Source organism: Schistocerca gregaria, chromosome 4 (assembly GCF_023897955.1).
Source record: "Schistocerca gregaria isolate iqSchGreg1 chromosome 4, iqSchGreg1.2, whole genome shotgun sequence".
NCBI lineage: Eukaryota > Metazoa > Arthropoda > Insecta > Orthoptera > Acrididae > Schistocerca > Schistocerca gregaria.
The window spans coordinates 43319682-43333051 of NC_064923.1; the positions used below are offsets into that span (position 1 = coordinate 43319682).

Below are 13370 nucleotides of genomic sequence, written 5' to 3' on the forward strand. Positions count from 1 at the left end.
GACGAGCTAGCCCAGCAGCACAGATGCAATGTATGTACCTTATACCTGGTAGCTACAAATAGGCTGGACCGTTGTGCAAATTTATATACATATAAAAAATATATATTATTAAACAAATTAATTTTACTATTGACATATTTGATTTTTATGAATTTTGCAGCAAATAAGTTGTCTTTTCTTTTAATTCTCAAATTTTGTAAATTGTGAGCCAGTGGTGTCGTGAACTTATGTCGAATCTGGTATCCTTGGCTATATTTGTCTTCTTCCGCCATAAGTTTTTCTCTTTCTTGAGCGTGTGTAGAATATTAATTCTTAATCGGACTTCCTCTTCTGACGCAGGCCACTTGTTGACATGACATTGGGATAATGCATGGAAGAAAAGAAAACTTCGTGGTTTTGCACAAAAACGAATTTTCAGACTTCATACTTTCATAGGATCGTTATTCAGACAACACATTGTATTACAAGAAAAATTCTACTCGCCACGAGAACTAAAGATAGAGTCTCTCTAATGACTGACAAAAATTTTTTTTATCATTTGTTATTCGCCTTCCGGCATAGCAAAATATATCTTAATCGACACTTACAGCAGCCGCGCTAATGATTATCATCATTGGTTTTAAATTTTTCTCACAGCTTGTTTGGGCTTTTCCTTATGTACTTATACACCATATCAACAATGTCACAATAGAAATGGGGATTAGTGATCATGATGTCATTATAGCAACTATGATTACGAAAGTTAATAAATCAGTCAACAAGGCTTGGAGAGTGTTCCTGCTAGGTAGAGCAGATAAGCAGTTATTAACATCTCACTTATACAATGAATTAGGAGCACTTAGTTATGGTAAGATGGAAGTAAAGGAATTATGGGCAAGTTTAAACAGTTTGTAAATCATGGTCTGGAGAGTTATGAGCCTAGTAAGTGGATAAAGGATGGAAAAGACCCACCATGGTTTAATAATAAAATTTGGCAGATGCTATGGAAGCAGAGGCTGTTGCACTCTCAGTTCAAAAGGGTATGCATAAATGATGGCAAGCAAAGGTTAGTAAAGATTAGTGTGTCTGTGAAAAGATGTATGCGCAAAGCAAGCAGCAACTACCAACATAAAACCTTAGCAAAAGATCTGACAGAGAACCAGAAAAACTCTGGTCATATGTCCAATTGCTACGTGAAGATAGTAAAATTTAAAGCCGAAGTTTTAAATTTCACATTCAAGAAATCAATCACAAAGGACAATCATACAAACATATTGTCATTTGCCCGTCAGATAGACTCTTGTATGGACATCATATTACCAAGCATAACTAGCATAGAGAAATAACTGAAAGATTTTAAAGCAAATAAATCATCAGAACCAGATGGAATCCCAGTTCAATTTTATAAAGACTACTCTATGGCTCTGAGCCTTTACCTAGCATTTATCATGAATCTCTCACCCAGCACAAAGTCCAAAACAAATAGGAAAAAGTATAGGTGACTCCACTTTATAAGAAAGGTAAAAGAAAGCGCCCACAACACTGCAGACTAATATCCCTACACTGTCATAACCAAGATAGACATAAAGCCCACGCCTACCACATTAGTACAAGTTTACATGCCAACCACTTCTGTAGATGAATAAGAGATTGAAGAAATGTATGATGACATAAAAGAAATTATTCAGATAGTTGTAGGAGATGAAAATTTAATAGTCATGGGGGACTGCAATTTGATAGTAGGAAAAGGAAGAGAAGGAAAAATAGTGGGTGAATATGAACTAGAGGAAAGGAACAAAAGAGAAAGCCGCCTGGTAGAATTTTGTACAGAGCGTAATTTATTCATCAATGAGACTTCATTTAAGAATCATGAAAGAAGATTGTATATGTGGAAGAGACCTGAAGGTAGTTAACAGTTTCAGATTGATTATGATACGACAGAGATTTTGGAACAAGATTTTAAATTGTAAGACACTTCTAGAGGCAGATGTGTACTCAGACCAGAATTTATTGGTTATGAACTGTGAATTAAAAGTGACAAAATTGGACAAACCTGGAAATTAAGGAGATGGGATCTCAATAAGTTGAAAAAACCAGAGATTGCAGAGAGTTTCAGAGAGAGTGTTAGGCAATGATTGAGTAGATCAGGGGAAAGGAATATGGTAGAAAACAAATGGGTAGCTTTAAGAGATGAAATAGTGAAGGCAGCAGAGGATCAAATAGGTAAAAAGGCAAGGCCTAGGAATTCTTGGATACTAGAAGAGATATTGTGTTTATTTGATGAAAGGAGAAAATTTAAAAATACAGCAGATGAAGCAGATGAAAGTGAATACAAACGTTTAAAAAATGGGATTGACAGAAATTGCAAAATTGTTAAACAAGAATAGGTATAGGAGAAATGAAAGTATCTGGAATCATATTTCACTATGGGGAAGACAGACACCGCCTACAGGAACATTAAAGAGGCCTTTGGAGAAAAGAGAAGCTGCTGTATGAATATCAAAAGCTCAGATGGTAAACCAATCCTAAGCAAAGAAAGAACAACTGTAAGACTGAAGGCATACATACAGGATCTATACAAGGGAGGTGAACTTGAAAGCAATGTTATAGAAAAGGAAGTTGATGTATGTGAAGATGAGATGAGTAGATACGATACTGCGAGTAGAATGTGACAAATCTCTGAAATATCTTAGTTGCAAAAAGGCCCCAGGGGTAGACAATATTCCTTTAGAACTACTGATAGCCTTGGTAGATCCATCCATGACAAAATTCTTCCACCTGGTGTGCAAGGTGTACAAGACAGGCAAAATACCTTCAGATGTCAAGAAGAATATAATAATTCCAGTGCCATAGAAAGCAGTTACTGAATGGAGTGAAATAGCAAAATACCAACACAAATTCTTTTCAGAAGAATGGGAAAACTGGTAAAAGCCATCCTCAGGGAAGATCAGTTTGGTTTCCAGAGAAATGTAGAAGAACACGAGCCAGTACTGACACTACAATTTAGCTTAGAAGATAGGTTAAGGAAAGCAAAACCTACATTTATAGCACTTACAGACTTAGAAAAAGTTTTTGACAATGTTGACTGCAATACTATCTTTGAAATTCGAAAGGTAGCAAGGGTAAAATACAGTGAGAAAAAGGCTGTTTAAAACTTGTAGAGAAATCAGAGGGCAGGGAGGCGAGGAATATGAATGGGAAGTAGTGGCTGAGAAGAGAATGAGACAGGATTGTAGCCTATCCCTGATGTTATTCAGTCTGTACATTGAGCAAGCAGTAAAGGAATCCAAAGCAAAATTTAGAGTAGGAATTCAAGTTCAGAGAGAAAAAATAAAAACTTTGAGATTTGTCGATGACATTGTAATTCTGTCAGAGACAGCTAAGGACTTGGAAGAACAGTTGAATGGAATAGTGGCTTGAAAGGAGCACATAAGATAAACATCAACAAAAACAAAACGAGGACAAAGGAATGTAACAGAGTTAAATCAGGTGACACTGAGGGAATCAGATTACGAAACAAGACACTTAAGAGTTTTGCTTCACAGGTAGCAAAATAACTGATGATAGCCGAAGTAGAGAGGATCTAAAATGTAGACTGGCAATGGCAAGAAAAGCATTTCTGAAGAAGAGGAATTCGTTAACACCAAATGCAGATTTAAGTGCTATCAAGTCTTTTCTAAAGGTATTTGTCTGGAGTGTAGCTATGTATGGACATGAAACATGGGTGAGGAACAGTTCAGATAAGAAAAGTATAGAAGTTTTTGAAACGTGGTGCTACAGAAGAATGCTGAAGAGTAGATAGAACAATTGCATAACTAATATGGAAGTATGAATAGAATTGGAGAGACAAGAAATTTGTGACATATCTTGACCAAAAGAAGGGATTGGTTGATAGAACACATTCTGAGGCATTCGAGGGAAGTGCAGTGGCAAAAATTGAAGAGAGATACCAAGAGATGAATACAATAAGCAGAGTCAGGAAGATATAGGTTGCAGTAGTTAATCAAAAAGCAGCACCAAACTAGTCTTTGGACTGAAGGCCACAACAACAACTATTCATTAACTGTGATGAGAAGTTCTCACCTATGATACATGGCAACATTCAAACGACATACATTTAAAATCTCAATACATTTGACCATTCTCAGTAGGGGAAATAAAACAGGAACAAAAAGCTACAACTGAAAAATCTATTTTGTCTTAGGAGAAATGTCTCAGAAGTTTAACAAAATGTGCTACATCCCTCATCTTATCATTCAGTTCTAAATTTCATAAAAAATGAGATACTTTTGTTACAACCTCTCTGTCTGCACATAGTCTATGTGCAGACCTTTTAGGTGGCTAGTAAACATAAGTTGTGATAAGTACAGTTCCAATGTGAGTAAACCAGACTGTAGTCTTAAGGAATTAACAGATATTACAAAAGTTCTGGGTCACTGCCTTATTGACACTCTACACCCTGTTTTTGCATTTGTTCTCCATTTTATTTATAATTATATATGCAGCACCCCTCTTGCTTCCCAGTTTTTCTGCAGTATTATATCTGTACAGTAATGAGTCATATGTGAAACACTGTTTCAAAGTCTCTGTGTGTTTTGACCAACTGTCTTGGGTTTGCAACATTCAGTTCATTTTGCTTATATGAGGTACAGTTAAATTTTGTCAGTGTCTATCACACATTTACATAACCACAATACAGAGACACCACAGTGGCATGCACAATACTCTACACTTACACCCAGTTGTTTCTTTTCCTTTTTCATTCAACGGTGAGTTGCTCTTTGGGAGCTTGGATCCAGAACATCCACCTATGGCTGAGAAGACCACACTGTCCTAACCTTGGCCTCTGACTGCAGTCCAGTATGTCAGTGCCTGACCTGATTTGGCTATGCTTAAGGCCAGCCACTTGCCTCATTTCTGAATACTCCCATGTCACCGTGGTAATGTGAACAATTGTTTCACTCTGTTCTGCAGACATTTACACTATACTCTTAACATACGTCCTTGATGATGACTACAAGTGATCATGACACCTTTTTCAATTAATATCTTTGACCACAACCTGTACTGCGGGCCAAGAAAATATGGCTATTGTTGCCTGATTTACCAGAAGTTATCAATATTGACCGAATATGTACCAAAACCAATATTTAACTATCACTCTTGACAGCTATATCACAGTTGATAACCGTGAATCACACATTCATCACTTGCACTCACCAAAATGATTTGGCAGAATGTTTTCATCTGGTAGTGACTGGGTTCGAGTATCCATACCAGGTGCCTACTGTACCTCAATTTTACGGCCCACCTAAGTTCATTTCGCTTCCTACCATTTTTAGTTACGAACCCCCATTTTGTGTAAGACCTAGCTGCAACTGTCATAGCTCAAGCCATCAACAATATCACTGAATTAACACTATTCACGTTGTCCGTTGCACTTCACATAGTGTAGTCCGAGAACTGTCTGCTAGGCATGCTCAATGTAAAACTGACTGGGCACAGCCTGTGCTGCCTGAGTTGTTGTTGTTCCGCCGGCATCGGGCACGGCCGAATTCCCGTGTGCCCTCTGGTGGATGGGACTTTACTTGCAACAACTTCTGTCCATGTGCGCCTCCCGCGATCTTTCTGGTGGCTGCTGCAATCACATCTTGCTAAAGACGCATCTATGCTATGTGAAGTATGATCAAAGAGTTAGTGGCCAAAATTTGCATTGCAGGCCTCATGTGGTGAACCTTCAGCAATTTTCTTATTCTACCTTTCTACCAACCCCCCTTCCTCTGCTTTTTCCTATTATAGGGGTAACTACCAATAGTTTTTGCACTTATTCCTCAGAGCTTGTGAAAGACATGATGAGGCTGCCCGTTGGCACAAGTTGCCACCTACCACCTTGCAGGAACCATTAATTAAAATCAGTCACTCCAATACTTGCTCACTCCTTTTTGGGTTACTCGTGTAGAGTACCTATCTCTACCATTCTATCTGCAGTCACTGAGCTGTGCTGTTACATTTGGAATTTCTTTTCAAAATGCACTGGCAACAGTAAGCTCAGCATTAAGTTTCAAGGGGCCTCTATTCACACTCTCCTCAAGGCACACATAATGATGATAGAGTGATACGTAGTTGCCTGAGAATGTTGTATTTAGTTAATAAATGTGCTAATTATCTGATACTATGTTTAATTTTATAGTGTTCCATACCTTGATGTTTTATTAATGTGATATTCTGTATGGTTTTGACATTATTGTACTCCTGTTTAGCCTCCTGCTCCCTTTCAACACTTTTCACTGCTTCCCATTTTTGGTGGATGTGCACTGTTATGTTGCCAAACCTACTTGGTCATTTGAGGTGATGACAGCCTCTGTGGCTCCAATTTTTGTATTATATACCTAATGAAAGGATGAAAAACTACACTAAAAGTCAGATAGAGACTAGATATGGCATACTTTGAGCAGCTTATTTTCTTCTGCTACTGGCACATTCGCAGTTGTCTGTGCTGCCGAATATCGGTGGGCAACTGCTGCTGCTTGCTATTAGGATAATTTTAGTTCACCCCTATCTACTGCACAGCTACCCATGTTATCCTTTGCTTCTTCTTTTGCTGAAGAAGAGTAGTCCCTGCCTATACTCTCCCAGTAATAACTGTTCACCGTCTTATCTATTCCTGCCAAGACGTGTGTCACCTCCGTTCACACTATGTCAACCAGTCTCTCTCTCCAACACTCTCTAGTGAGAATGAAACCTCTTCAAATCTACCTATCCAACACGAAGTTGATGCAATATTATGTTGCTACCTTTAAAATGCTGCCCTTCACGCAATCCCAAAATACTCTCACTTAACTGTTATAGTTTTATGTTCTTGGAACCCTGGCAAGGGTGCAAGCAGAATCACTCATATTGACTAAGTGACTGACTGCTCCAATGCAGCCATTACACCTATGCTGCAAATGGGATTAGTTTTATGTTTCATGGTATGACAACCTATCTGTGTTGAACTTCAAAAGAAGGTTTTTCTCCCTCATCTGACCTTATGATTTCAACTTGTATTCCATATTCTGTAAATTTTGCACGGAGCAGTTGTTACTTCCGATTTACGGCACAAAAACACCAACACCTTATCTAGTATTCACACAGACTTAACTCCCAAAGCAGCAATCCATCCTGCTCTCTTAATTTACATCGTACCTACAACCTGTACGGCCAGTCCAGCAGAAATACAGCAAAGGTATGTAATGCACAATATGAAGATTGCCTGCGACACTATGGTTTGGATGAAAGATCGTTAATCCTAAACCTGTTCAGAAATTATCTTCTATCACTGAAACACAATTTCCTACAAACAAACTTCTAACCTAGCCTTGTCCTAAGCTTGGTGCTGAACCGGTTAGCTTAACTTACACTTACATTTATGGTAATGGTCTTCCTGTAAAGCACTGTCTTGCCAGTCCGTTAATACTGGAAATTGTGTGGAAATTGAACCTTACCCCATAAGCATCCCAGATTACCAATGTCAAATGCTATAGTCTACTATGACTATGCTATGATATGATATTCTACCAACAAGTTGCCCCAGTGTGGCATTATTGCTCCCTCCTGTAAACTACCTGCTCAGTTGGAATAATACTCTAACATTAATCTGAAACCATTTTACTGTATGTAACAGACTTAACTGACTTACCTTTAGAGGAATGCTCCTGTAACAGTCAATTGGTGCCACGTAACATTACCAACGTGCTATTGTGTATGTTGAAGATTGATACCAGCAGAAATATAAGTCAACTGTGACAATGCCTAGGTGTTTCTACTACTATAGTCCTAGTGCTGTTTGGTGTTATCCTATGGTTTTTATACAGAACAGGTTATTGTAAATGTCCTTGTAAACCACTGCAACCTGTTGTTCCTGAGTGCCAACCACCAGGCTATTTTACCAGCCAATGAAGCAAGTAAAAAAGTACAACCCCCCCAAACAGATATGTAAGGATAGTCATTATGTTATTCATGTGAAGTAATTTTTAAAGGGAGTCTTGAGTTCAATTTTTTCATCTTTGAATGTCGTGGTCAAAGCTAAATTTAATGTTATTAATAATGGAACAAAGTAGCGTTTTTTCGCTACTGGGTGTGTAGTAGGTGAAAGGGAAGAAAATCTTTTTTCTTTGTGTAAATACCCACCAGATGGAGGGTTGCAGTTTTTGGGGACCGTACTGGGGTTTATTCCATCCCAGTAGGCGCTGCCAGCCACTACACCTGTGCAGTCCCGCTGCATTGCGCAGTTGTACATTGAGGTCTACTTTGCACCACCACAGCTAAGTGGCCTGTGCCCTGGACTACAACATTTCACAACCCACTGCCCTTGCACACAGCACTGTCACCCACTAGCTTGCCATCCAAATGTGTCAGGCAAGCTGTAGCATACCTAACACATGCAGCAATGGGAAGGATGTGTGAGTGCCATCCACGTTGGAGAGGATAGACATGATAAACAGTTCAGAATAGAAAAGAAAAAAATTCTCTTTATTCAGTACTTAGCTTGGACTCTGAGCAACTGCCCATGGTGGCGTGCTTTCAACATGGGATGATGACTTGTTAAAAGAGTTCCCATAGTGTGTGGTGCTGTATAAGGAACATGCAAAGGTGTCGCCGTTTCTCATTCACTGGTATTTGTCCTATTAACACGTTCCTTTTCCACTCCCTCATGCCACGAGTTAGACTTCCATGATCTGTACTTTGGGTTCTTGTGTTCACCTCTCCCCTTCTCTAGGTATCAATGTATGCCCTCTTTTGGAAATAACCTCCTCAGGCATCAGGCAGTTTTTTTGGCACTTAATCTCTTGTTGATCATTTGACCAACTAAATCTGCATAACTATCAGCAGATAACTTTTAAGAGAATGTGACACATTTAAATAATTGGAATGCATTTTTAGAACAGAACAGAATGAAAACGTGAAACTAAGGCAAGGATTGCAGTGGCAAACAGAGGATAATTTTGGCTAAAGAGACGTGCTGCGCGGTTTTGAGGAGTTTTAAAATCAGTCTATACCAGAGTGTAATTCTCCCAATAGCTCTTTATGAGTCAAAAACATTTATATTAAGAGCACTGCTAGTCTTTGGGAGAAAGATATTAAGGAAAAAGACATACATAAAATTAAAAGCATACGTCAGTGATCACGTAGACTTATTCTGTTAGTTTTCAGGACAGGAAAACCAAGTTCTGTTATTGACTTTATTTGTCAATTACTTCACAAGGTTTTTCTTCCTCCTTTAAAAAATTAAGATAGATTGTAGAAGTAAAAGGACCGATTTGTGATCCTGTACATGTCAGCTACCAATATATGAAGATTGTGACTACTTGAAGTTATATTCCAAGCCTCTGGACAAGAGTTTCCTTAATATTTTATACTCTCACATATTGTTTTTAATCAAACTTTCCCACTAAAAATCACCATGTGTTTATCAGACAGCTGCTGGTGCCTTTTGGACCTTTCAACACAATTATACGATTCTAAATTTTTATCACTTCTCTTCCAAATCACGATAATTAGTTTACAGTACTTTGTTGTAAATCTTGTATAATTTTGCAATCAATTTCTAAATGCTTATTTATCTTCTCTTAAAACAATTCTGTGTCATTCTTTGCTTGTCTAATCTTGTTTTTTTTTTAGTCTACAAAATGTTCATCTTGTGTGTAAGTCTAAGTTCAATTAATGTATTGTTTCTACAAATTTACACTGACTGTTTCTACTCAGTAATTTCTAGTTATGTCGATGTTAAAGGACATTTCTCTCCTTAGATGCAAAATAATTATATTGTATTCATCACATGTAAGAAAATTTGAAAACATTTTACTATTTTACTCATTAGTGATCTTATTTAGTGAATCTCAAGCTGTATATGTAATAACTCCATTGTTTGTTATTAGCATTAAGTTTGTCAAGTATTCAAAATACTCTGCAACATTTTTTTTATTTTTTTAAGGCTACCTGTAAATCTTTTAATCTATTCTTCAAGAGAAGAAGAAGAAGACAACCATCGAGCTGATGCGACTATGTATAAAGTGTGCTAAATACAAATAAAATTGTTTTGCACCATTCCACTGTTTTTGCGCAACTGCGAGCCCATACCTATTCCATCAGTATTGTTTCAGCCAATACACTGATAAATGAAACAATGGAAAATCCAGGATGGAATGTAACAATGTGAGAGAAGGAAAGTTGCTATTCACCATATAGCAGAGATGCTGAGTCGTGATAGGCACAATAAAAAGATTCACACAATCATAGCTTCCGGCCATTAAAGCCTTTGTCAGCAGTAGACACACACACACACACACACACACACACACACACACTCTCTCTCTCTCTCTCTCTCTCTCTCTCTCTCTCTCTCTCTCTCTCTCTCTCTCTCGCTCTCACACAAGTGCAACTTGCACACATGTCTACAGTCTCAGAGAGCTGAAACCATACTGCGAGCAGCAGCACCAGTGCATGATGGGCGTGGCGACTTGGTGCGAGTAAGGAGGAGGCAGGGGCGGTGAGAGGGAGGGATAGTATGGTGGGGGTGGTGAACCGTGAAGTGTTGCAGTTTAGACAGGGAGCAGAAGGGAAGGTGCGGAGAGGGTAGGGGGTAAGCAGCAGAAAGGAGAGAAATTAAAAGACTGGGTGTGGCGGTGAAATGACGGCTGTGTAGTGCTGGAATGAGAACAGGGAGGGGGCTGGATGGATGAGGACAGCTACTAACGAAGGTTACGGACAGGGGGGGTAACGGAAACGTAGGATGTACTGCAGGGAAGTTCCTACCTGTGCAATTCCAAAAAGCTGGTATTGGTGGGAAGGATCCATATGGCACAGGCTGTGAAGCAGTCATTGGGATGAGGAGTATCATATTTGGTAGCGTGTTCAGCTACAGAGTGGTCCACTTGTTTTTTGGCCACAGTTTGTCGGTGGCCGTTCAAGAGGACAGACAGTTTTTTGGTTGTCATGCCTACATAGAATGCAGCACAGTGGTTGCAGGTTAGCTTGTAAATCACATGACAGGTTTCACAGGTAGCCCTGCCTTTGATGGGAGAGGTGATGTTAGTCACCGGACTGGAGTAGGTGGTGGTAGGAGGATGTATGGGACAGGTCTTGCATCTATGTCTATTACAGGGGTACGAGCCATGAGGTAAGGGATTGGGAACAGGGGTTGTGTAAGAATGGACAAGTATATCGTGTAGGTTCGGTGGACAGCGGAATACCATGGTATGATGGGTGGGAAGGATAGTGGGTAGGACATTTCTCATTTCAGGGCACAACAAGAGGTAATTGAAACCCTGGCGAAGAATGTAATTCAGTTGCTCAGTTGGTACTGAGTTACAAGGGGAATGCTTCTCTGTGGCCAGACTGTGGGACTTCGGGAGGTGGTGGGAGACTGGAAAGATAAGGCACACGAGATTTGTTTTTGTACAAGGATGAGAGGATAATTACGGTCAGTGAAGGCTTCAGTGAGACCCTCGGTATATTTAGAGAGGGACTGCTCATCACTGCAGATGCGACGACCACGGGTGGCTAGGCTGTACGGAAGGGACATCTTGATATGAAACGGGTGGCCACTGTCAAACTGGAGGTATTGCTGATGGTTAGTAGGTCTGATATGGACAGAGGTGCTGATGTTGCCATCTCTGAGGTGGGGGTCAACATCTAGGAAGATGGCTTGTTAGGTTGAGCAGGACCAGGTGAAGCAAATGGGGGAGAAGTTGTTGAGCTTCTGGAGGAATGTGAATAAGGTGTCCTCACCTACAATCCAGATACCAAAGATGTCATCAATGAATCTGAACCAGGTGAGGGGTTTAGGAAGGATTCCTCTAGATGGCCCATGAAGAGGTTAGCATAGGATGGTGCAATGCGGGCCCTGTACCCTGGATTAGTTTGTAGGTAATGGATCCAAAGGAGAATTAATTGTGGGTGAGGACACAGTTGGTCATGGAGAATAGGAAGGAGGTTTGGAAAATGTAGGGCATCTAGAAGGGTAGTGTGCGATAGCAGTAAAGCCATGGGCATTAGGAATGTTAGTGTACAGGGAGATGGCATCAATAGTGACGAGCAGGGCACCGTGTAATAAAGGGAAGGGAACTGTGGAGAGTCGGTTGAGAAAATGATTGGTATGTTTTATATAGGAGGATAGGTTCCAGATAATAAGTTGAAGGTGTTGGTCTATGAAAGCAGAAATTCTCTCAGTGGGGCACAGTAACAGGCCACAATGGGGTGTCCTGGGTGTTTGGGTTTATGGACTTTAGGAAGCATGTAGAAGGTGTGAGTGTGGGGAGTGGTAGGGTTAAGTTGAGAGATGGACTCTGGGGAGAGGTTCTGGGATGGGCCTAAAGATTTGAGTAGTGACTGGAGATCCTGCTGGATTGCTGGAATGTGATCACTGTGGTATGGTTTGCAATCTATGCAAGAAAATGATCCATATTATCAGTTAGCAGCACAATGAGGCAGTTGCCTACAAGACAATGAGCAATCGAATAAACGGGTGGCTGGAATCTTATGCAGCAGCACTGTTTAATGTTTCGGGTGTGTCATTACTGTAGAGTAACATCTGTCGTGTCGACAGTGTCATATAATGAAAGTTATTTCATTGTTGTTTATTAAACAGCAGTGTAGCACATATTATGTAAGTTTGTTTTATCATTGTTTAATTAAACACCTGCTCACGTTAGGAAAAGAATTTCTGTAATGCTTTATCATTAACTTTAAAAATCAAACAATGGAATCCCACCCCTTTTCTCCCCCTCCCCACCCCAGCCTCCTCCTTAACCCCACCCAGTTGCCACTCCCATTGCTGCTCGCAATGTGGTTTCAGTTCTCTGAGACTGCAAATGTGTGTGCAAGTTGTGTGTGTGTGTGTGTGTGTGTGTGTGTGTGTGTGTGTGTGTGTGTGTGTGTGTGTGTGTGTAAGTGCGCGCATGCTTCTACTGCTGACAAAAGCCTTTATGGCCGAAAGCCATAATTGTGTGAATCTTGTGCCTATCGCGGCCTCAGCATCTCCGCTATATAGTGAGTAGCAACTTTCCTTCTCTGGTACTGTTATCATTAACTTTTATAGTCTCCTGTAATGTTTCTTTAATCAAGTGCATATTTCCTGACTTCACCTTTCTCATTTAAATGTTTTGAACTTAAAACAATTTCAACAATTTGCAAAAAACTACATGGTAACAATTTTTTTAACAGCTCCTGGTATAATTGTTCCTCTATCACTATGGGGTTTTAGAATGCTTCCACAATTCTGTACATATTTCATGTTTCACACATCAGTTTTACACAACCTATACTGTTCGTGACATTAAACAATTCCTACACACACGACCACTGATGTTACTGGGTACCTGTGTCTTACTCTGGTCAGTGTGCTACAAATC

The 13370-nt window shown here is 39.7% G+C and overlaps 1 protein-coding gene across 5 annotated transcripts in view; it reads right to left on the reverse strand.

Moving 5' to 3' along the window:
- Positions 1-13370, reverse strand: part of LOC126365842 (protein nessun dorma-like) — a 201666-nt gene that overhangs the window by 80677 nt on the left and 107619 nt on the right. The gene's annotated exons all lie outside the window — the stretch shown is intronic.